We start from the raw sequence: 27,140 nt of genomic DNA on the forward strand, positions 1-27,140 counted from the left end.
TTTGGGATGCAACTATGTTAAAAAAGCTAGGGGGTTTTTTTTTTGGGGGGGGGGGAACTGAAACTACTTCTCCCACTGAACAACCTGGCAAATAGCTGTGAATTTGCTGGTGTCTTTCTAAATATATAATTTATCAAAGGTTTCATGTTTTCACAGAGCCTTTTATAAAATGCAGGGGGTATTGAGTATGTCCTAACTTGGATATGCCAATTCCCATCTCAATGGCCTATTTAAAATAGGCTTTTTAACCAGATCAAGTTAACCTGGTAATGCCAAATATCAGTACTATCCAGTAAATCTTTTTTGTCACACCCGCACTTCTTCAAACCTAAATCTACGTAGATTACAGAATTAAGAAAACCAGGCAATTAATGGAGAATTACAAATTACAATAATAACCATACAGCAATTAACATGATAAAAATGTTTTTGAAAGCTTTCTACATTGGCAATAGCAGGTTAAAGTTGTTTGCTGAACCTGCAAAATGATCCAGACCTGAGCTGCTAGAAAAGAGAAAGTAATGGAAAATACCGATTCCAGACAAACATTCTTCAGATATAGACTTGTCTGTCAAAATATGACTGGTCTTCTATCATTTATCCAGCTATCTCTAGAGATTAATTGGATAAATGTTTTCCCATACGAACTCCACATTTATTGAGGTTTTCTTAAAGACAATTGTGAATAAAATGTATTTTTGCATGCCTGGTCTACTGAACAAAAGAGATCCTTACAGTTTAAATACAAAGTCACTAGAGAGTGGTTCTCAGCCCAGACCTGGGGACACAGTTAACTGGTCAAGTTTTAAGGGAATTCACAATGAATATGCATAGGATAGATTGCATACAATGAAAGTAGTGCATGCAAATGTATGTGATAAATATTCATTATGGATATCCTGAAAACCCAACTGGCTTGAAAACACATGCACTGCAGGGTATTAAATTAACTTTATATGCCAATACAAGTTATTTAACAGCCTCATGATAGTGGCATCTATGAATTGCACATTTTGTTATTGTGTATATGAATGTTTTATTGTAATACATGCGTATGCATTACTGAATATCTTAGAAAAAAAATCAGGAAATCAAGGCAAAAATCCTAGATGTACAGAGGCCAATTCATGGACATTGAAATTAACAAATCTGGGCTGAAATAACCATTTTCTGTCAAAACCCACAATTGAACCAGTCTAATAGGTGGGTGATATCATCTGACCGTGCCATAATATGACTGTATTTCCAGAGCTCAGAACTTTAGTTCAATGTTTTCAGCATGGGCGGCTCTTCCCATGAGCAGTAGTCTCCTTAACTGCTCAATTTTGTTTTATTTCTGCTCAGTCAAACTGATGCAAAACAAAGCTCTCCTGTGTTTTTTAATTCTTATTTTTGACACGGTTTTTCACTGTGTTTACTTTACATTCTAATTTGTAAATTAAGGGGGGAATTCAATAAATGGCACTCAAAACTGGACGCCCAAAAAATTGGCACTAAGCACTATTCTATAAAGAGCGTGCATCCAGTATAGAATATAGCTTAGGGCCAGATTCTATCTATGGCGCCTGAAAACTGCACGTGGAACAAATTTCCGCCTAAGCATATTCTGTAAGTGGTGCCTATATTTAGACACGGTATATAGAATACATTTAGTTGATATAACAGTGCTTAAAACTACACACATCCATTTACATCAAGGGAAATGTGGCGTAAGTGCCGGCGCTAATATTTAGGTGCACAAGGGCTTATTCTATAACAGTTCACATAAATTTTGGAATGCCCATTTCCCTGCCCTTAACCATGCCCCTTTTTGGCTGTGCACATTAGAATTTAGGTGCAGTGCGTTACAGAATACGCTTAGCAAGTTGTGCACATAAATTCTAATTATTGCCAATTAAGTTACATGTATTGTTATAGAATACATCTGGATTTTGGCACAGAACACTAGGCATGATATATAGAATCCGGGGGTTAGTGCCAAGTCCTGTGACTAATTGTAGGTGCCAGAATTATGCCTGCTGAAACCTGGTATAAATGCTGGTGTCCAAGTTAGGCCCGCTGAAGCAACATTCTGTAGCCATACGTGCAACTTTTTGGAATACCCCTGACACGCCCATGGTAACGCTCCCTTCTGAGTTACACGCTAGTAGAATTTGGCGCCATGCTTTATAGAATAGTGTGCAGCCAGATGTGTGCGCAAATCCTAAAAGCTGCCAATTCACTTCAATAATTGATGTTAGCAACCAATTACTGGTAGTTAAGGGCTCATTACTCTAATTATTTGCATACCTATCTTGGGTGCACACCCAAATCTGGACAGGCAAATCTGGGCACCATATATAGAACCTGGGGAAAACTGCTTGAAGCTATTTAGTAAGAGGATCCCTCAGTAAGCTGAGTGTATTTGTGGAAAGGTTACACACACGTGTTATGTTCCTCCACAGTGTTTAAAATGCCTAAAGGAATACCCCATTATAATTCAGCTTAAATTGTATGCATTATGATCCCCACATGTATTTTAAGCAGTTCTGAGGAGAACATTTTTGTATAGATAAATGGTTTTGAAAATGGCCCTCAAAGAGTTCCTAGAAGAAAAAAAATAAAAAATAAATCAAACCCCAGTTTCTTTCTAGCTGTAAACAAAATGCATTTGGACAAGTGGCCCTGCAAACCACAACTGAAGGTCTTCCGATGATCCCAGTAAGATTTTCTCTTCTCCTCGGTTTGTCCTGTCTTCCTCCCCTCCTCCCTTCTCCACAGAGCAACTTGCAGTAGTAGTAGGTTTTGTTTTTATTCAGATCTGTAGCATCTCTGACAAATATTTTGTGAACATATTGACTCCTCCCTCTCCTTCTCTGCGCATATCCAGCAGATAGCCAAGACCTGTCGCTTCTTCCTCTACAAATTTATACAATTCTCCATGGGATCACCCACATTTTATATTGGGGCAGATTTATAGATGATATCTTCTTCATTTGGTCATCTTCTGAGAGCCATTTAAATCAGTTTTTTGACTGGCTGAACAGTAAAGATGTCCATTTGAAATTTACTATGAACAAACACAGACAATATGCTATATTTCTGGATACAGAAATAACTAAGGGCAATGGTAGTTTGCACACTACAGTTCACCATAAGCCCACGGACAGAAATACTCTATTGCAGTTCAACAGCCATCATCCTCATAGGTTAAAGTGGTCCTTACCAGTAGGCCAGTTCTTACGATTACGGAGAATATGTACTACCGATACATCTTTTAAACAGCAAGCTGGCTTATTGATGGATAAATTACGGATTCGTGGATACCCTGAGAATTGTATACGACAAGCATATAAACGAGCGTGGTTTGCTCAGAGATCGCTCTTGCTTATTGATAAGCCTAAGGAACCTTTAAACAGGATGGTATGCGTGTTGGGCTTTTCTACTATGGCCCCTCAAATTGCCCAAATTATTAATAAACATTGGCAGGTGTTAACTTTCCATAATATTTTTTTGGAACAGCCATGTATTGCTTATACGCGAGGGAAAAACCTCAGGGACCGATTAGTGCATACTTCCATTGGATACAACAATCTCAATAGAGAGGAGGGTATACATCAACCCTGCGGTTCTTGTCAATTCTGCAGTCAAACTTATTCTATGACACAGTGGACTCACCAACAAACGTCTAGAACATTCCAACTGAGACATAACACGACATGCACTACATCTTTTGTAGTATACATTATTGAATGCCCCTGTCATTTGTTTTATGTAGGGCGCACTATTAGGCATATGAGGGTAAGATTGATAGAACACAAAAGCAGATTATCCACAAAAACAATGACAGCTCCATTGGTTCCTCATTGCCAACAATTTAAACACACATTTGCAGACCTACGGTGGTTTATTATTGACCACATTCCTGTTGGGATAAATAATACGGATCGGACCATGGCATTAGCTAGACGTGAGCAGTGGTGGATTTTTACTTTAAAGACAATGAACCCTTTGGGGCTTAATGAAAATGTGGAATGGAACACTATAATCTGATCTGAAAAAGTTTTTTAGATCTGTCAGCCATTCGTCTTTCTGTCAGTTTTGGAATCAGTTTTAGAATTGTTTGCATAAAGTTAGTTGAAAAAAGTGACGTCACTTCCGACCTTACATGGATGCGGATGCCTCATAAGCCACGGGGCAACAAGCAGGCTTTGCCTTGATTTGTGGATTGTGCGAGACAGAATGAAAGAGGAAGAAGTGATTTATGCAGCCTTAACCCTTTGTCCCTGAGGAAAGTGATTGAAACCCCGCGGAGTCGGGCGGTTCCAGGGGAAGGCTATTGCTTAATGTGTCAGCAAGGCAACATAGTTCTGCCAGGGAGGCAAGAACTCACGAGATAAGTGCACAGTTTTTTCACCTAGTATATATTTTAAAAAGTAACAAATGATTTTATAGCACTGTGGTGATTGGGAAGCATAAAAAAATGTGAGCAGAGGTTGCTCTCTCCCAAAAAACAGAGTGAGAGTTACCTAATGAAAGAGGTGCTATGCCACGTTTTAGCAGCATTATTGACTGCAGTTACAGTGGTTTATATCTGAGGGTACTCTACACACAAAAATTATATATTATATTGGTGGAATATTGGTGAAATACTGGTGAAACAACTGTTTGTCAAAGCACTTTTTTGAAGTAGGTGGCTTTTGAGTCCTGGCTTGTGTATACAAGCTTCTTCCTCTACAACATTAGCAAAATTCGCCCCTTCCTCTCTGAGCACAGCACACGAACTCTCATCCACTCTCTCATTACCTCTCGCCTTGACTACTGCAACCTACTCCTCACCAGCCTCCTACTTAGCCACCTATCCCCCCTTCAGTCCATCCAGAACTCTGCCGCACGTCTTATCTTCCACCTAGACCGATATACTCATATCACCCCTCTACTCAAGTCACTTCACTGGTTTCCGATCAGATACTGCATACAGTTCAAGCTTCTCCTACTAACCTACAAATTCACTCAATCTGCAGCCCCTCCTTACCTCTCTACCCTCATCTCCCCTTACGTTCCTACCCGTAACCTCCGCTCTCAAGACAAATCCCTCCTTTCAGTACCCTTCTCCACCACCGCCAACTCTAGGCTCCGCCCTTTCTGCCTCGCCTCACCCCCTGCTTGGAACAAACTCCCTGAGCCCATACGCCAGGCCCCCTCCCTACCCATCTTCAAATCATTGCTCAAAACCCACCTCTTCAATGTCGCTTTCGGCACCTAATCACAACGCCTCTACTCAGGAAGTCTAGATTACCCAACTTGACATTTCATCCTTTAGATTATAAGCTCTTCTGAGCAGGGACCGCCCTTAGTTATTAATTTGTACAGCACTGCGTAACCCTAGTAGCGCTCTAGAAATGTTAAGTAGTAGTAGTAGTAGTAGTAGTAGTAGTACAAAGTCACACTAGGAACTTTATGGAAATTATATAGCCTTAGATTTAAAGGGTACACGTTCAAGGGCACGTATCTGGATAGCAGGTACTGCTAACTGGATAAGTGCCAATGGCTGAAAGGATAGTGATGCTGAATATTCCCTCTGACCATCTCAGGGCTATCCAGACAATGCAGAGGCAGTCCATGGGCAGAGCTTGGACAGAGCCAGAGGTTATTCGGTTAGCAGTGATTTTTAGACTGTGTGATAAGTAAGAGGCTGTCCTATCCTGGGCAGGCCCCTAGATGGTGCTGTTCCCCTAAAAATGTTCAGGATGTCCGGGTGAGCCACTAGAGGGAGCCAGTAGGCACCGGGATAGGTGGAGGTTGCTAGGACCGGGGAGAGTTCTGGAATGGCTACAGGTGCAGGCAGTTATGGGATGGGTACTGTTTAGCTATTAACCACTTTATACCCCACCTGAGTGGTGAAAGGAAGAGAAGAGAGCTGGTAGCTGAAGAAAGAGGATCCCCTGGAAAGAACTGGCTGAACCCTATGGACTTGTGGTGGACTGTGTGCTCAAGGAAGGAAAACAGGCTGGGGTAGGAAGTCCCTAAAGTGTTAGTGTTGGACTGTTTAACCTCAGTACTTAGAGGAACTGTGTGTTCAAAGAAAGAAAGGACTGTGTGTCCCAGTACTGAGAAACAGGCTGCAAAGCCTGAGGTTAGAAGTCCCCAAATTATTGAAGTTAGTACTGAGCCCAGGTATCTGTGTGGGGAGGCTCAGTGTGAAGATATGTGAATGTATAAAGTATTTAAGCTAGAAGAAGTGTGCCCAGGCACTGGAATAAAGAATTGCCTGAGGAATATGTTTAATTTTTGCCTCTGGAGAACCAGGTCACCCTGAGCGGGAAAGGGTAACGTGCTAATCTGCATACAATTTGCATACTGAGAATCAGCTCACCCTGAGTGAACAAGGGGCCCAGGAACTTGAGGTGGGATTGCTCAGGCTGCTGGAAAGCCTCATCTTCACAACTGCTAACCAGATAAAGTTAGGACAGCAAAAAAAAAAACCTACCCTATCTTTACCTAGTGAGCTGTCTGGATATCTCACTGGGAAAAGCTAACTGGATACACACCTCAGTTAGCATCAATTCCTGGAAATTCAGTTCTGGATGGTGCCCAGTTACTTGGTGCCGAATATCTGCTGATTAGTACCCATTACAACCTCCACTGTTAAAAACAATGGCCGCCACATGCTTAGTATCAAATAGTATCCCCCTAATTCTCTATATAGCATTCAAATTGCACATGTAAATTTAGGCATGTGCCCAAATTATGAATGCAATTTAACTGTTTAATAATCCAATTAGTGTTAATTGGGTGCTTACAATTATTTGGTGCTAATAAGTAATAATTGGAATTTATGCACATCTCTATAGTTGCTATTTATATAAATTGTTCCGTGTAGATCTGAAAAGGGGGCATGGCCATGGGCAGGTTGGGCATTTCTAGAATTTGTGCACAGTGTTCAGTGGATCTGTGCCTAGGGGTCCTTTTACAGAGCCACGGTAAAACGTGGCCTGCAGTAGTGTTGTGTGTGTGGTATTCCTGCATGCTGAGGTCATTTTTTACCGTGGCCATAAAAAGCCTTTTGTCCCCATAGGTGTACTTAATTGTCATGCACTAATGTCACAATTAGCATGTGTACAGCTCAAAAATTAGGCAATAATTATATCGATAATTTCTACTGGATACAGTACCATAATCATTCAAACATCATCCTATCCAGTTAAAGTTCATCCACCTTCCTTACATAAGGTGCAAAGTAATTCCCAAATTTTCAACTTCCTGATAGATAGAAATATATATTTTATTTGCTTTTCTTTAAATAGTCTCTACTAAGTGACCTCAGTGACACTCACCATCTACCACCCTCATAGGAATTTCATGGAGGTATCATAGAGCGTCAATCATCTTCACCGGTACACTTTTCTCATATTAATTTATATCACCTTCAATAATTATTACTTGATTTATTTATTACTGGATTGGGCGTCCCTCATGTAATCTTGAAGCCCGGGGAGTCACGGGGGCGGGACTTAATACGTCACTGAAAAGGGATGGTATTTAATAGATTTGAAAAGACGCTGTCGCCATCTTTGCTGTTAAGAAATGTATGCAGAGCTGGCGCTGAGAAAGTTTGTAAGGTAAGATATTCAGAATTTATAAGGAAGGTGGAGAGAGAATATCCCTGCCCTAGTGATCTGTTAAATATTGAAGCTGGGAGAGAGATGAGATTAACAAGATGCTTTTCTGTTATAGGGGTTGTCCTTGAGGAAGCTCGTGTAGCGAGCGAAACATGTCGAGCATTTGAACCCCTTGGTCCGACTAATGAAAGTTTCTAAAAGATAAGCAAATCAAGTAATAATTATTGAAGGTGTTTTAAATTAATATGAGAAAAGTGTACCGGTGAAGATGATTGACGCTCTATGATACCTCCATGTAATTCCTATGAGGGTGGTGGATGGTGAGTGTCACTGAGGTCACTTAGTAGAGACTATTTAAAGAAAAGCAAATAAAATATATATTTCTATCTATCAGGAAGTTGAAAATTTGGGAATTACTTTGCACCTTTATATAAGGAAGGTGGATGAACTTTAACTGGATAGGATGATGTTTGAATGACAATTAGCATGTGACCATTACTGCTTGAGCCCTTACTGCAACCTATTTACTTGGCAGTAAGGGCTCACACGCTATTCCAGCAGTAATCGGGCAGCATGCAGCATTAGATGAGTGCAGCCCAATCCCCACCCACTCAGCTAGAAAGTAATTTGTATTTTCTAGCCCAGGAAATGGTGCTTGCTAAAGCCAGAATTACCACGGGGTGTCTGGTCCCATCCCACAGTAGTGCTGTTTTACCATGTGCTACCTGCAAGGTAGCCTTACCACCCTTTAGGAAAAGGACCCCCTAGTTCATGCACGGGGATTGTTCATGCACGGGGATTTACATCAGAGTTCAACTGGTGTAAACCCTCATGCCCAAAATTGGGCACAGATTCTGGCACTAAGTATAATTCTATAAATGATGCCCAAATTGGATCACCATTTATAGAATAGTGCTACCCCCTGGATTCTATATAACATGCCTAGAGATCTGTGCCAAAATCCAAGCGCATTCTATAACAACGTGCATAACTTAATTAGCTTAATAAGTTAATCAGTGTTAACACCAATTATGAGCACTAATTGGCAATAATTAGAATTTGCATGCACAACTCGCTAAGTGTATTCTGTAACGCAGTGCACTTAATTTGTAATGTGCACAGGTAAAAAGGGGCATGGTTATAGATGGGGAAATGGGCGTTTTATGGGTGTTCCAAAATTTACTTGTATAGTTATAGAATATGGCCCACTATGTGTAAATCTATGCATTTTAATTTTATGACATGTTTTTGTTGGTGTAAATGGAGGTATGTAGTTTTAGGTGCAGAGATATCAACTAAGAGTACTCTATATTCCACGCCTAAATCTAGGCACCACTTATAGAATACGCTTAGTCAGCATTTATTTCTTTGCCGATTTTTTTTTAGGTGCCATATATAGAATCTCCCCCCTTAGTGTGCATTATTTTTAACAGAATTGAGCCCTAAACGTCTATCTTTGATTCCCAGAGTCTCAAGCTTGGAATGTATATGCAAATTAGCCTTTCTTAGGCCTACATTGATAGATTCTAGGACAACAACTTGTTGTTCCATTGACTTTATTTTTCTACTCTTTTCCAATATGGACACTTTAGGGATTCAAAATGTAGGGATTGAAAAATAGAAAAGAAAAAAAAATAACCTGCTTATATAAATATACATTGTTCCATAATAGTGATGATATTTCAAAACTCTGGCATAGTATTGATTTTAAGCTTCTTCAAACTACCATTTCATCTTCATCGGATGCAAAGCCCAAATCATGAAAAAGCTCCAAACCGCCCAAAACACAGCAGCGAGACTCATCTTTGGCAAATCACGATTCGAAAGCGCAACACCACTACGGAAAAAACTTCATTGGCTCCCTATCAAGGAACGCATAAACTTCAAAGCCCACACAATGATCCACAAGATCCTCAATGGCGAATCTCCAAGCTACATGTCTGACCTGATCGATCTTCCAGCCAGGAACTGGTCCTAATCTTCTCAAACATACCTCAATCTTCATCTTCCTAGCTGCAAAGGCCTCAAATACAAAACTTATTATGCATCCAACTTCTCTGTCATGGGCAGCCAACTCTGGAACGCCATACCTCGACACATCTGAAAAACCACTGAACACCTACCCTTCCGAAAACTGCTGAAGACTTACCTCTTCAAACAAGCCTATCCAAATGACCCATCCTAACTCTCAAACCTAATTCCACACCACTAGTATTACCCATACTCCAATCCTTTCTCCATATCTCTTACTAATGTCCTACTCTATGTAATTATGTCATCTCTGTTATACTTTGTTCCATACTTTGTATTATCTCTGTGATACTTTGTAAGCCGCACTGAACCTGCTATCAGGCGGGAAAGAGCGGGGTATAAATGCCACAAATAAATAAATAAATATATGACCAGTTCTGAAGGTGCTGGGGGACTCTGGTAGTTTTGCCATAAGAGCCATGACTTTTCAAAGCTCTTATCTCCTGAATAGGGAACCATAATTTTACCATGCTAACAGTTTAATGATCACATTGAGGTTCCCCACAATGCCAGTATCCACCACTGACACAGGCCAAGCAGCAAGAGAAGCAGGTATCTCCTCCAGCAAGTAGCAGGGCTGTTTCTGAGTACATTGATTCAGCCAGGGAAGGATCCCCACACCAGTCTACTGAGCCCAGGCCCAGGAGCTCAAAGGTCTGAGGGACACGCATTATCAAGGCGGGCTTTGCGTAGCAGCCTACCTGTTCAGTCTGGTAGCCAACAGATCAGTAAAATTATGTACTTGGAAGTTGCAGCTGGGAAGGGGGAGGGAACAAAATGTGTTAGCTGGCACAGGGATCCACAACCTTGTGATCCGTACCTAGATACAGCCCAGAGCTAGAGGCAGTGTGTTACCACTAGGGATTAAAATGTTTCAAAATCCAATCAAGAGGACACTCCTATACCATCGCCAGATGCAGAAGTCATAGTTAGTTCTATTCTAGCATCCCACACACCATTCTGTTCATAAGGATGTATGGAATCTCAAATATACAATCTCAACTTACCATTCCTTTTTCACATAAGGCCTAAGACAATAATATCAAATACTGACATCCTGTATAGAGTTCTACAGTGTTGCAGCTAATGCCCTGTCTTTCTTGGTTTCTGGTGGTCTCCTTACATTTTTTAATTTTGTTTTTTTTTAGCAGTTTATGTGGTGTAAGGGAGGATTCCAAAAATACTAATGAAGAATAAAAGGAAACTTAATTTGGTTAATATTTAATTTTTTATACTGTCAGTATACTTTCAACAGAATAACTGTTCATGCTTTAAGACTCAGTAACCCTTGGATCTGGCATGTGGCTGTTTATTTGCTACATTAATCACACCTTTAAAGACTCCTAACTGCAAACAAAAGTCAACCTTGGTCACATCCAATCATAAAACACATTTCCCCTGCTTACAGTGATATGAAGCAGCTAATTAAATAGTCCATTAAAATGATTTTATCAAAGGTATTTTATGCCTTTTTAGGCATACAAAGCCATTTGAGATAACCTTTTTTTTCCTTCACAAATTTAATTGCTTAATTTAATAAATTATTGATGCATCAAATAGTTGAGAACATTGAAACACATTAACTTGTTTTTTTTAATGTTCTTTTGTAGTGAAATCACACATAATTGTTATTATTATTGCTTTGTGCAATAACTGACTGGATGATGTGGAGGGGTATTTTCGATATGATGTCCAAAAATCCAGTAGTGAACATGGCCATTTTCAAACCAGAAAACGTCAAACATTTTCTTTCAAAAATGGCTATTTGCTGGATGTTTTTGTGCTCAGTTCATCTATTTTTAGGACCATTTTCAGAAAAAAATAAAACTGTCCAAGGGGAAAATGTTCAAAAACAAACTATTTGGATGTATGGGGAAGGGGGGGGGGGATCAGTATTCTTAGCAGATTGGCAACACAGACATCCCAGCAGAGCAGTGGGGCACCCTAGGAGGCACTGCAGTGGACTTCATAAATGGTCCCAAGTACACATCTACTAGTACTACTACTTAACATTTCTAAAGCGCTACTAGGGTTACGCAGCGCTGTACAATTTAACATGGAAGGACAGTCCCTGCTCAAGGAGCTTACAATCTAAAAGACAGGTGTACAATCTAGAGACAAGTGTACAACCTAAAAGACAAGTGTAGAGTCAATCTGATAGGGCATACTATATTTCTCGAATATATACATCTCACCATTACCCCCTTATATTGTACAGGGAGCTATCCAAAACCCAATAAAACCCTAATGTACCCAATTGTACACCACTACAATAATCTTTATGGTTGCAGGTGTCATCTATAAATGGGTACAATTCCTATGTGCTTCCCCTCATTTGCTGCACAGGAATCGCTAGTGTGGTTTTGTAAATTAATCCCTTAAGCACAGATTAGTCATATTATGTGTAATTTCTGGAAATGCCCATGATCTGCCTGTGCTCCTCCAATGGCCATGCCCCTTTTGAGATCCACACATTTATGTGCACCACTTTACAGAATATGCTTAGAAAGTTGAACAGGTAAATTCTAATTAGTGCCAATTAGTGCTGATAATTGCTTGCTATTGATCAATTATTGGCACCGATTGGCTTCTTAAACAATTACGTTGTGCATGCAGTTTGGCTGCACTGCCAAATCATGCAACTTTAGTCACCATTTATAGAATCTGGGGGTAAATTTTGCGTGTCCTCTTTTATATCTATGGGTTATAGGGCACTTACCCCTGGATTCTACATATTGTGGCAAGTGTTAGGCACCACAATTTGCACACAGATTTCAAATTTAACAAGTTAATAGGCACTAACTGGCCACTTAATTGGTCCTAACTGTTGCCTAATTAAAGTTGTGCACAGCACAGATCTCCCCTGCCTGCTGTTCTATAACTTGGCACATAACGTTTCTCATGTATGTCGAAACCCTCTGTTCATTGTGCAGTGGCAGCTAAGAAAGCAAATAGAATGTTAGGAATTATTAGGAAAGGAATGCAAAACAAAAAATGAGGATGTTATGCCTTTGTATCTCTCCATGGTGCGACCACATTGAATACTGTGTGCAATTCTGGTCACCGCATCTCAAAAAAGATATAGTGGAATTAGAAAAGGTGCAGAGAAGGGCAAAGAAAATGATAAAGGGGATGGGACGACTTCCCTATGAGGAAAGGCTAAAGCGGCTAGGGCTTTTCAGCTTGCAGAAAAGGCGGCTGAGGGGAGATATGATAGAGGCCTATAAAATAATGAGTGGAGTGGAACGGGTAGATATAAATCACTTGTTTACTCTTTCCAAAAATACTAGGACTAGGGAGCACACAATGAAGCTACTAAGTAGTACATTTAAAACGAATCGAAGAAAATATTTCTTTACTCAACGTGGAATTAAACTCTGGAATTTGTTACCAGAGCATATGGTAAAAGCAAGGTTTTGATAACGTCCTAAAAGAAAAGTCAATAAGCAATTATTAAGATGGACTTGGGGAAACTCCACTGCTTATTTTTAGGATAAGCAGCAAAAAATGTATTGCACTGTTTTGGGATATTGCCAGCTACTTCTGACCTGGATTGGTCACTGTTGGAAACAGGATGCAGGGCTTAATGGACCTTTAGTCTGTCCCAGTATGGTAATGCTTATGTACTAAAAAGGGGGTGTGGGCATGGGAAGGGCATGGGTGGAACATGGGTGTTCCTAAAAGTTAGGAGTCGTTGTAGAGTTCGGCAGATCCGTGCCTAACCTTGGACATCAGAAGTACATCAGGCATAAATCATCTGTGTGCAATGCCGGTATTCTATAAAGCTTGGGCACCCTTTATAGAACATTGGCTGAGTGCCAATCTTTTCAGTGCCTAAATTTCAGCACTATTTATAGAATTTCCCCCTTAGCGCATGCTAATGTCCGTTAATACATGCTAAGCTTTAGAGAAAATGCCTCTAAAGTCAAAGTATCTGGAACATTATTGAATCCCAACAGTTGATTGCTGTATCTTTGGATTATGCAAGACCCTAGACCCAAAGCATTATCTATAGGACATTATTTACCTTCTGGGTTTAACATTTTTCCTTTTCTTGTCTTTCTCTTATTTGTGGGTGGGAAGGATATTTGGGGATGAAATTATTCTATTGTTGATTATGTTTATTTTTCCAAAACTTGTTACTATAAAAGTGTATCTACTTGATACTATATATGAACGTTCTAATAATAAAATCAGGTCCAGAACCTCTAAAGAAACATATGAGCAATTCACACATTTCTTACAAGATCCTACTGTGAAATTAAAATTTATAAAAACTGTATGTGCCTATCTGGGAGGTGTTCTGGGGAGTGGGATTTGAGAGAAAGAGAGAATATTTGCACACATTCTTTTGAATTTTCAAAAGTATCCATGTAAGTTGTCACCAAAAATGTACCTGACCAAATAGCAAATTCAAACCTGTGTGCATACTTTTCCTGAGTCAATGTTACCAATGTGATTTGGTTGGAAGCACTGTTTCCTCTAAGCTGAACGGGTATCCTCTATCTATAGCCCTGACAGTGGGTGGTGCTGTTTCACTATCACATTTTCAATAGTTAGGGACAGGCAAGCTCTGCAGGACTCAAAAACACCTGCCTGCCTTTAGCAATTGAAAACACAGTAATGAAGCACTGCCCCCTACTGGCAGCAGTGCAGTTGGAGGACTCCCAATCAGCTTAGAGGGAACAGTGGTTGGAAGTTGCCACCAGTAATGTCTTTAGTGCATGCTCTTAATATATTAGGAGATCAGTGATGCTGGGTTATGTTTTACTTTATGTGATATAACAACAACATCTAATCTACTTAATATCTGTCCAGCATGGCTGCTTAGAAAGGCAAAGGTTGATCTTTGACTTATTATTTAAGTGTCTCCTTATGAATGGACTCTACATTGGTTACACTGAAAGTAGTGGAGGTTAAGCTTCTGTTAAAGGAACTACATTTTAATGGAAGAGATTACAGTAATTACTGGCAGTAGCTAATATTCCTTTCTTGACTGAACTGATTGAAAAAGCCATGACCTTGCAGTTACAAAAACATCTTAAAGATAATTATGTCTTTGTTTCAGTCTGGTTTTAAGAAAGAACACAGAACAGGAAAAGCACTTGCCAAACTCTGTCAGATAATATGTGGTAATGATAATTTACCTATTTATTTAGTTATTTAAGATCTCAGTTCAGGGATGGTCCTCATGGAGGATGGTGCTCATGGAGTGATGGTCCTCATGAAGGAGCTGACACATATGTTTCAGCTGCATATTGCTCAGGCATTGAGGGTGCTTGTGCCAGCTGCAGTTCAGCCTTAACTCCTTCCTGAGTTCCAAGCTCTGCCTGTGGAGTGGTCTTCAATGCCTGCACTTCACTGGACTCTGATGTTGACATCAATTGTTCTCAGCATCAGGAGAGGAAGCTTCCCGGAGTCCAAGAGTAGGGTTGTACCTTGGCACCCTTCTGGCATGGGCAGGGTCCCACTGAGCTCGGGCAGTCTTAGCTGAACACTCACTGAGACATCTCCTTACATTGTTAGACTACTGTAAAGTCATCAGAGAAGTTAATGATCATTTTAATATACACTATTTTGTAACATATGCACCAACATCGCTTAGGGGCCTTTTTGCTAAAGGTACTGTAGGCCTAATGCAAGCCTACCGCACATTAAAAGGAAACAACCATGGGATGCGCTGAGGTGTCCCACAGTAGTTTCCTGCTCAGCACGCTAATCCCATACTAGAAAATATTTTTTTTTTAATTTTCCAGTGAGGGAGGTGGGTCCATGGGTCGAAAATAGATATGCCTAATTGGGTAGCAGGGGAACTTTACCACACGCTACACAATTAGTGCAGGAGTAGCATAGGAGCCCTTACCACCTCCTAAATAGATGGTGGTAAGGGATACCGTGTTAATGGCCATGCACTAATGGGGAAATTAGCATGCAGTCATTACAAGGAAAATATGGCAAGGCGGCCATTTTACCACCATGCTAAAAGTTGCTGAAGCACACTAAAAATCCACATGCTGACACCAGTACTGACCACTTTTTAAAGCAGTTTGGTAAAAGGACTCCATAGTGCGTATGTGTGAGGGGTATTAACATGGGTGTTTAATGTTTAATACAACTTGAAATACTACCTTTTATGAAAAATATAGGTCAAAGCGGTTAACAAATCAAAGAAAATAAAACAATAAAAAGCAATGGAAAGGAACTCAATTTGGGGACAGGAAAGTGACTCATAACAAGAGGTAGCATGCATAATGGGATTTCCACTCATGAATCACCAGGCTATAGGCCAAATTAAGAAAGTGAGACATCAGCATAGTTTGAAATGTTTCAGAGACAGTTCCTTACATAATGGTACAGGTAGGGAGTTCCATAAAGATGGAGCAAGGTAGAATAAGGCTGAACTATATCTTGATTACAGATGAGTGTGGGTAGGAGCCAGAAGGACAAAATGCTGCTCAGGCAATGAACGAAGAGACAGTGCTGGAACATGGGAAGTAATCAACAAGAAGAGATAAGGAGGAATTATTTTGTATACAACTCTATGGATAAGGACAAATATCTTGTACTAAAAGCAATATTAAACAGGCAATCAGTGTAAATTCCAAAGAACAGAGGAAATGGGGATCAAACCTATGAACTTTACATAACAACCTGGCTGCCGTATTTTGAAGAAGTTGAAGGCACTTTAGTTGATATTGAGGACTACCTGCATAGACAACATTACAGTAATCCAGACAGGACATAACCAATGTTAGAAGTAGATGCAAAGTATTAAATTATTAAAACTGAAAAATCTTGGAGTATGGGGGGTTTATGGGCATGAGTCTGAAAACACTTACTTTCTCTTTTATGTTGGGGTATAATGTCTAGGTACAAATAATGAATTAACAAGGAATGCATTTCACTGGATACCAGAGAGATTCAAATATTTGGGTATATGACTTAGCTCTTCTCTGGAGGAAATATTAGAATAGAATGATTTAATGTAACGTAATTTAATGTAAACAGAATTCTTACAGTTTCAGCCTTGAGCTCTGAACAGTTTACAATAACATAAAAACCACCAACATAGTGGAAACAAAACAATCATATTTAAACTACCTTCTTATAAAATAATCAATTAAAACAATGCTTGAACAATCGAGTTTTCAACAATTTTCTAAATGTGAGATACTAGTAATTGCATTCATATATCAAAGCTAACAGCAGCAAATTTCATAAAATTGGGAAAACAATGCCAAACAATTTTATGGGTAGAAGTCAAGCACGAAATAGAAGCAGCAGGAAGTGCAAGCTTGTTTTTGTGATGCAACCTTTCTAGATATATGGCTAATTATCCCAGAATTCTGCTGAGTATACCAGATTTGAATGCTAGATTGTCTCTATCATACCTTTACTGGTGCGACAGGTTAGAAGCTATTTAGATAAAAATATACCCTAGAATAAATGTTGCCTGTATTATTCAGCAACAAATATGTAAAAGTCATAGACCAGATTTTAAGCAAATTCTTGTGGAAAAATAAAATCCCTTAGAAAAGGCTATATGAATTAAATCGTAGTACAAATAAAGGGAAAGGTGAACTTCCTAGCATTTGTAATTATCATGTATTATGCAACCTCTTGGCCACTAATTTATTTATTTATTGGGATTTATTAAACACTTTCATGAAGAGATTCACTCAAGGTGGTGTACTATAGGAAATAGAACAAGCAATAGTTAAGCCCTATCTAATGAGACTCTTCTCAGGCATTATAATGCCATCCCAAGTCTAATTCCCATATTTACTAAGCCATGCTAGTGGCTGCCATATGCTAATGCCGACACAGCTCATCCACTTTGAATGGGCTCTGTCAGCACTGCCACGCGGCTTAGTAAACGGGAGGGTGGGAGGGGTTAATGCAACTCATTATTACTATGACTTAGAAAATTTTAAAGGAATTAGATATGAAAGCCAAGATCCAGTGCTGGCAAACTAAGGGGCCCCTTTACTAAGCCATGCTAAAAAGTGGCCAGTGCTATCTTTAGCGCATGGGTTTCTGGCGTGCTGCAGACACTTTTAGCACAGCACTAAAATTACCACAATTCTGTTTGTACCATGTGCTAATTTCCAATTTAACACGTGGCCATTACTTCAGGAGCTCTTACCGCTACCTATTTTGTAGGCGCTAAGGGCACCCATGCTAACCCCATGCTATTCAAGCAGTGTGCAGTAATGCATTTGTGCTACCCGATTAGCGCATAGCATGCTTACTCTCTGCCCATAGACACACCTTCCACACCAAAAAATAAAAATTATTTTTTAGTTCAGGATTCGTGTGTGCTGATCAGCACGCTACCAAGGGACACCTCAGCGCATCTCGCAGCAGTGTGTTTTGCCGTCTAGTAGGCATATGCTAGTGCCTATCGCAGTTTAGTTAAAAAAAGCCCTTAAATATATACCCCTGTGGCAGAAATACTATCTTTAAAACTCAACGTAAAATGATGATTCGGATATCTTGCAGCAAAAGGGTGTATGGACAATGGATCATGTGACAGAAACTAGGAAACTGGCATCTAATTAAATATTGCAAATTAAGGGGGTATTTTACTAAAGATTAGTGTTTGTTGTCTGCAGCAGAGTCCATAGGAATAAAATGGGTCCTGTGGCAGATAACCCATATTCAGGCAGGTCTTACACCAAGGGTTAGCGCAAGCTATTTCCTTCACAAATACCGTCAATGGTTGCAAATTCGCACTTGTATTTCCAACACTGAATTTGTTCTACAATCCATTGAAAAGTCTGATTGTATGACTCCGTTCCTTTTATCTTGCTGCACCTCACACCTGGAATAAACTTCCCGAGCCTGTATGTCTAGCCCCCTTTTTGGCTGTTTTCAAATCCAAACTTAAAGCCCACCTCTTTACCACTGCTTTTGACTCCTAACCATTGCTCACTTGCCCTGTCCTTTTATCCTCACCTCTTTATTCCCTTACCCTTAATTGTTCTGTCTGCCTGTCTTATCTAGATTGTAAGCTCTTTGAGCAGGGACTGTCTTTTTGTGTATGGTGTACAGCGCTACGTATGCCTTGTAGCGCTATATAAATGATAAGTAGTAATAGTAGTAATATGTGAACCCATATAATCCTATACTAAAAGGCAATCCTTTAATAGGGCAACTACTGTTAGGTACCCAAAAGCACGTGGTAGGAGCCTATTCTGTATAGGAAAGTAGGTGTCTACTTTTTTCTTTTACAGAATACTAGCATAACCAGGTATATACACATGCATGCATTTAGCTGCTGTGTAAGTGTTCTCCCAAAATCCAGAACTGCCTCACCCAAAAACTACCCACCTGCAACTGCACAAGCCCTTCCACACTGCCCCCCACAAGCCAAAAAACTACCCCATTCAACTTTCCTACCACTCAGCAAAGTGCCACACCCCACCAAACTACCCCTAAAATTGCCACACCAATCTCACATATTGTCTTCACACCCGCAAAAATACCTTACACCCAAACTGCCCTACTCCATAAAATCTCGTCCCTAAAATCTACTTCAACTGATTTACCATCCTGTAAACTACCCAAATCAAAAAAAAGTCACCTGCTCACAAATAACCCACTACCCTTAAATGCACCACTTCTCAAAACATCCTACCTGAAACTGCTCTAATCCCCATAGCTACCCCGTGCAACTGCCCAACCACTCCCATCTAATCTCACCCCAAAACACTGCCAGTCACAAACACCCCATCGTCTGAAACCTGTCCCACCCCAATAACCTACTCTCTTTTCATCTGTTCTAACATCCTGCAATCTACCCCACCACACCAAAAAAACTACTCCTTGCACTTTTCTCCACCACCCTAAAAACTACAACAACTTCATAAATGACCCCCTACAACTGCCCACTGCAACTTACAAACTACCCTAAAACCTAAACTACCCTCTTCAGACTGCTCTTACTCCAAGAAATGGCCCTCATTCCCCACAGGCCTGTAAACTCTCTTTACCCCCAAACTAGCACTCTTTAACTGTATTACCATGCTGCAAATGACTACCACCATCATCAAAACTACCCCTTAAAACTGCCCGTAGTCCCCCAAAACTACCGTCTGTAATTGCCCCATCTCCCTATAAACTGGTCCTGCTCCTAAAAATAACCTGCCCTACAACTGTACCACCTCCACCAACCTGCAAATTATCCTTCTCCCAGAAACTTTCCTACCATCTCAGCTACCCCCCCCCCCCAAACACAGCACATGCAGAACATACAACGGATACACAAACATATATGCATTCTTTACCACTTCTATTTTTGTCTGTGTTGCGGGTTTGATTTAGACCTGATACCTTCAAATCTTAAAACTAAAACAGGGTCTTCTCAGATGTTCTTCTTTATAGTCATTCATACTTGGTAGAGGTTGTGCAACCATTTTGAAGTGGCCTCCGATATGGGCCAGAATGAATGGACATCACTTCTGCCCATTTACTGCTGAACCACCAGGGATTCAAAAGTGGGGCCCGAGGGAGGCCAGCAGTGGTGGGAAGCCCAGGCCTACCTTGCTGTATCTTTCAGGGGTGGGTGAGAGGGGGTACTGGGCTAGAGGTAATACTTTATGTTCAGGGAGGGTAGATGGGGGATTGGGATGGGGTGGATCATGATCTGGGCTATAATTTTAATATGGCTGTGACCCGCATAAATTCCAACAACCAGAATAATGTGAATTAGCCCTACATATTCAATGCTGGTGCCTGGACATGGCCTGGAACTGAATATCCAGAGCGAATTCCACCTGTGGCAGTCACTGATCACCATGGGCTGAATTTTGAGCGGAAAATTTCAAGGTGTTTTTTTTTTTTATATGTTGCTAATAGATCCAAAAGACTGTCACTATTCACAAAGAGTGTGTACTATTGCAAAGAGGGCACAATCTTTTGGAAAAAGTGCATACTCTTTCTGAATAGTGCATGCATTTGTAAAACATGCATGTGTGAATAGTGCATGCATACACACCTATCTGGAAAGAGTGCACACTTCCCCCAAAAAGTGGCATTTTCTTTGAAATAGTGCAGTCTTTTGGAAGAGAGCACTTTTATTCTGAAAGGGAAGGGAAAGTGAAATGGGACTTGATATACTGCCCTTCTGAGGTTTTTGCAACTACATTCAAAGTGGTTTACATATATTCAGGTACTTATTTTTGTACCAGGGGCAATGGAGGGTTAAGAGACTTGCCCAGAGTCATAGGAAACTGCAGTGGGAATCAAACTGCACCCGGGGTGGACCGCCCCCCCCCCCCTTGATACGCCACTGCTATAAGGTATACCTAATTTATTGTTGAGATTATGCAAAATAAATGCAATTACATACCATACATACACAAAGAAAATGAAAGGGTTTTCCTGCTGATAGCATTTCAGCATGAGGGCTTCTAACCCATATGAACAATTCTTACGTGGAGGAACTGACATCAGCAAGAGTGATGGTGGCTTATGAGAAGAGCTCTGAAACCAAGCCCTTGCCTTAATAAATCATATATCTGCATGCACTGAGCTGTAACGCTGGTGTATCTGGGGGGCTTGTCTAAAACAAACACTGTAGTTAGTGGATATGGTGACTAAGAAGTGCCAAACTGATAGAATCCCCTGTTAATTTGGGATTACTGAAGAGAGAAAGTGCCTGTGAAGAGTCACTGGGGGGAGTGACTGGGAGGTCCCTGGATGGGAAGAAGCCCAGCCCAAGGGGAGTAACTTTGGAATAAAATACAGAAAATGTGCAGGGAGAAAAGGGTCCCTTGGTTGAATAACAAGAGGGGAGGAGAGTAGGAGAAGAGAAAGTTAAGTGTTTGCCCTTTAGAGAGGTCTTTGGTTGCCAGACGGTCCCCTGCCACTGACCTGGAGGAGGAGAAGGGGAGTCCCATTTGAGAGAATTAGACCACTGACTGCAAAGGAGGTTTGTGGCTCAGCAAAGCTGCAACTGTATTGAGGAGAGCTCTACAGGTGTGGGTAGAGGAGAAACACCAGTGTGGGAGTGGAGCCAAGAAGTGTCCATCCCTTGAACAGAGTGGTGCCAACGCAAAGGACCATTCTGAAGACAAAGCATCTGGACCTGGAAATTGTAAGGAGCACAGCCTTTGGGACAATATTCTCTTGTAAATATACCGTGAAGCAAGTGGTATAGGTGTTCCTCACAGAACAACAGAAGCTGCCTAAGTTATTCAAAGTTCTTCAATGAATTATATTGCCAGTATATTAATTTTACCAGCTGCTTGTTGCAAAAGGTTAAAAGTTGAATTGTTGTTTAAGCTCCGGAGTGCAGCATTGTTCCTGGACTGAACAGCTGAGTGGAACCCTGAATGATAAAGTGTCTCCCAAAACCCTGGATTGCTATTGTGGACCATTGACCCACCCCGGCTTGACTGTGAGTGGACTGAAAGGAGGTGCGGAATGAGAGTGGCCCGCGTGAAAGTGAAGACTGTGAGATTTGAAGTGAGTGAGACACTGAAACATTCTTTTGTGGCCCGGGTCCAGAGCTAGAACCTGGTGAGACCTGGTTACACTGACATCATATTTTATTCGAGTGGAAGAGTGGTGATGGCAGCACGACAAAAGACCAAAATGTCAATGGTGGAGTTGGAGAACAGTGTGGGACTTGGATAGAATTGTCCAGAGCAAACTTCACTGTGAGACAAAATTCACCATTGGTTTCAGGAGCTTAAGTCAGAATTACTTGTGGTGAGAAGTGATTTGCACATTTCTCTGAACAAATTAAAAAGAATGTGGTTGACAATGGATGAGGGCCAGAGAAAGGAAATTGTAAAAATGCAGGAGCAAATGCAGAATTTATTGACTTCTTATGCTCAGCTAACTTTAAACTAGAGGACTTAGAAAATCGGGCTTGTCACAGCAATCAGACTGTGGGAGATTCCTGAGACAGTGCTTGATGCAAGATGCCAGGATGTGGTGCAGCGAACGTTTCACATCCTGCTACAGGAAACAAGTGACCATAGCCCTGAGGAAGACCTCCTGCTTGCTCACATCCACAGGCTTGTGGGGCCACAAGAGTGGAACATGCCTCATGACATTTTCTGCTTCCACAAGAACGCCAATAAAGAACTTTTAAAAGCAGTTTGACGCAATGGGGGAGAACACATTGTGTGGGAGGACACGACTATTGAAGTTTACTCCGATTGTGGCTCTAGCTACCCTCAGATTGCAGTGTGTGTACTGAGGATACACAGCAAGTCTGCAGTAAAAAGCAAACAAACAAAAAACCTTACTTGTTGCTTGCTCTACCCTATTAGGCTTACTTCCTTTTCTGCAACAGGAAATAGCTATAGTGCTTGATCGCTCCAGGATCTAAAGACTTGTTTTGTTGAGGCAGGGCTTATCAATGCTGGAAGAATCCTTACCTGCTGCAGATCGAGCTAATACAGCTTTGCGATCTCTAGGGGAGATGTCAGTGGAGCTGTTTGTGAAGGGAGCTGCGTCATGCATGGAGAGAGGGATCTGCTCAACAGTCCCTGGTGAAATGAGGCTTCTGCATATATACTAATTATTTACTGGATTTTCAGATGTCAGGGGAGAAGGGATCTACTCCAACTTTTCCCTTTTATGTTTTTGTGCACTTTATCATTTAACATATATGGTGGTATGATGCCTCTGTTTTGCATTCTGGGCTGGAAAAGTTCAGAGTGTGTGGCTTCCTCTCTCTTCTATTGTACTGGCCTACTTTAGGGGTTGGCAGGTTGGTTAACTCCTGGGAAGGGAAGAGAGAGAGAGAGATGGATGGGGTTGGGGGAGGTAGAAGGGTGGACATGTAGGGAGGTAAATGAAGGGGGTTGATATTCAGTGGGTTTGCTGAATTTTGCAGATGGTGTTAGGCTTGGGGAATAGAGGTGGGTTTATGGTGGCATGGCTAGGCTTAATAACTGCTCATTCTCATTTAATATGACTTCTGTAAAACTTGTATCACAATGATAGGGGCCTGAATTCCCCCAGAAAATGCTAGTTTATGTTTAAAGAGGTTAATCAACTCCAGGCAGATATTGTTTATTCAGAAAATCATTTACTGTCTGTACATGAAAGACTTCGGAGTGTCAATTCTCAGTTTGAAGTTTTTTGTGTATTTAATAGAACCCAGAAAAAAAAAAAACTTGTGGGGTAGAAACTCTCATTGCTAGAAAAATTATTGCTCAAATCTAAAGTTTAGTTTGAGATAAAGGTGGTAGATTTTTGTTGCTTAAGGTTGCGATATAAGATCACAATTACACAGTTGAGAATGGATATGCTCTTAATACTGATCATGATTTTTTTTTTTTTATAAACAGGCTTGGAGACACCCTACTGGAGCAGTTGTCAGAAATGTTTCATCCAAGGAGATAATTAGAATATGGTACCTGATCCAGGGTTGGAAAGCTCTCAGGCGTTCCAGTATAGAGGTCAATAAAGTGTCCAGAGCTTAATTAAAATCCATGTCTATTTTTGCAGTGAGGGATGTCTGATGATGGCAGAGGTTACAAATACTACTCTCCATTACATGCTTCTATTCTAGGATAGATTTCTGGTTAATTTATGAACAAGAAATAGGATAAATGAAAATGACTGGTATTGAGATGGCCACTTGGTCAGACTATGCTCTTCTTTAGCTTTGGCTGGTAGGGTGCAATGGCTAGGAAAGGACTTAATCACAGATCTTAAATGAGAGTGTACTCCAGATACTGAAATACAAAGGCAGATTGGGCAGGCATTGGATCTTTCCAGTTAAAAATGACACAGATACTCATTCACTGGGGATGGCAAGGGAATGCTTAACAGCTATTATTTGGGGGACAGTTGATAGCAATAGGAGTTCATTAAAAAAACTGAACATCACTTACAGTCACAAGCAGTGAAACTTGAGAGAGCAACAGAAGGAGATAGGGGTGAGGAGGATAACTACAACTAAATTGAAAGCTTTGAGGAAAGAACTATAATATTGGAGCTACAGGCTCTGCAATTTCAGTTAAAGAGGAATGCAACAGCGACAGTATGAATCAACATATAATGGCAAGTGACCGACTCACCTGCAAATGCCAGTAGAGACTTCCCTCTCTGTCCCGCCCCCACGTCAAGACGTGATGACGGAACAGAGAGGGAAACTCTGCGCCGAGGAGGAGTGCAGTCACTGCCACACGGACGTCGACGCTGCCGCTAATGGTGCCGCTCCCCCCCCCCGTAGGTCGCCGCTGCCACTGCCGCTCCCCCCCCTGCAGGTCGCCGCTGCCGCCCCCCCCCCAAGGTCGCAGCCAACCCCCTCCACAGGCCAGGCCCTCTCTTCTACATTTAACTTACAGCGCCAAAACCGCAGGCAGATCAGCTCCCCGTCGGCCTTCCTTCCAGCCTGTTGTGCCCCGCCCTCGCTGACGTTACGTCACACGAGGGCGGGACACAGGCAGAGAAGGAAGGCCGACGGAGCTGATCTGCCTGCGGTTTCGGTGCTGCAAGTTAATGTAGAACAGAGGGCCCGGGTGGAGGGGGCCGGTGGCGATCTCGGGGGGGGGGGAACGGTAGCGGCGACCTCGGGGGGGAGGGGCGATAGCAGCGACCTCGGGGGGGAGGGAAGGCAGGAGAAATGCTCAGAAGGAGGAGGGGGGCCTTGCAGCTGCTGGGAGGGGATGGAGGGGGTGCCCTTGGAGCTGGGAGGGAATCGGCCTTGGAGCTGGGAGGGAGGGGCCGGTGGCGACCTCGGGGGGGGGAGCGGTAGCGGCGACAACAGCGACCTCGGGGGGGAGGGGAAGGCAGGGAGAATGCTCAGAAGGATGAGGGGGGGCCTTGAGCTGCGAGGGAGGGGAGGGGAGGGACGGAGGGGGGCCTTGGAGCTGGCTTGGACGGGGGCCTTGGAGCTGGGAGGGGAGGGAATGGGGCCTTGGAGCTAGGAGGGAGGGAGAGACTGGGGGCCTTGAAGCTGGCAGGGAAGGAGGGAGGATGCTTGACATGGAGGTCAGAAGTAGGGGGGCCTTGGAGCTGGGAGGGATGGACAGTGGGGGGCCTTGCAGCTGGCTGTGGAGGGATGGAGGGGGTGCCCTTGGAGCTGGGAGGTAATCGGGCCTTGGAGCTGGGGAGGGAGGGGCCTGGGGCGACCACGGGGGGTGGGAGGCGGTGGTGGCAACAGCAGCGACCTCGGGGGGAGGGAAGGCAGGATAAATGCTCAGAAGTAGGAGGGGGCCTTGGAGCTGCGAGGGGGAGGGGAGGGGAGGGACGGATGGGGTGCCTTGGAGCTGGCTTGGACGGGGGGCCTTGGAGCTGGGAGGGGAGGGAATGGGGCCTTGGAGCTAGGAGGGAGGGAGAAACTGGGGGCCTTGAAGCTGGCAGGGAAGGAGGGAGGATGCTGGACATGGGAGGTCAGAAGTAGGGGGGCCTTGGAGCTGGGAGGGATGTACAGAGGGGGGCCTTGCAGCTGGCTGGGGGGGAGGGAGGGGGGCCCTTGGAGCTGGGAGGGAATCGGGCCGTGGAGCTGGGAGGGGGGGGCCGGTGGCGACCTCGGGGGGGGGAGCGGTGGTGGCAACAGCAGCGACCTCGGGGGGGAGGGGAAGGCAGGATAAATGCTCAGAAGGAGGAGGGGGCCTTGGAGCTGCGAGGGAGGGGAGGGACGGAGGGCCTTGGAGCTGGGAGGGGAGGGAATGGGGCCTTGGAGCTAGGGGGGGAGGGAGACTGGGGGCCTTGAAGCGGGCGGGGAAGGAGGGAGGATGCTGGACAGGGGAGGTCAGAAGTAGGGGGGCCTTGGAGCTGGGAGGGATGTACAGAGGGGGGCCTTGCAGCTGGCTGGGAGGGACGGAGGGGGGGCCCTTGGAGCTGGGAGGGAATCGGGCCTTGGAGCTGGGAGGGAGGGAAGGAGGAAGGGCGGGGAGCCGGGGGGAGGGAGGGAGGGAGTTATACATCAAAATAGAGCATACCAATACTTGCCCGTTTTAACGGGCTTAACGGCTAGTATGGAAATAAGCAAGTAGATTGTTAGCATGCAAACTGAAATCCTTGAGGTTCAGAAATAATATTGTTAACATTGGTATGAATTAAGGCACTGCGGTCCATACGGATTCACAAATTCAGCAAAGTTTCTCTTCATTTTATGCAGACTTATATGAAGTACCATTAGCAGTAGACAAAGCAGCACATGAGGCTTATTCCTGAGGTGTGGGAAGCAAGATGACCAGATTTGATCTTACAACACCTAAATAAACCTTTAATCACATGACCTATTATCAATTTGCAACAAGGAAAATCTCTGGGCCTTGATGGCTTTACTCATACATTTTATAGTTTTTAGACCAACTGCAGCATCCTTTGGTGGCCCTATATAATGTTGTGGGTCTTTACCTGGTCCTTCTGTGGTCTATGAGACTTGCTGGAGTAACACTTATTCGTAAACCGGGCAAAGATCCTCAGGGCTGTGGTTCATACCACCCCATTTCAATACTTGGTTCATTAATCTCAACCAATGGCTTTTCCTACCATCTCTATGCTGATGACTCCCAAATCTACCTTTCT

The sequence above is a fragment of the Microcaecilia unicolor genome, chromosome 1 (genome assembly GCF_901765095.1).
Source record: "Microcaecilia unicolor chromosome 1, aMicUni1.1, whole genome shotgun sequence".
Lineage (NCBI taxonomy): Eukaryota > Metazoa > Chordata > Amphibia > Gymnophiona > Siphonopidae > Microcaecilia > Microcaecilia unicolor.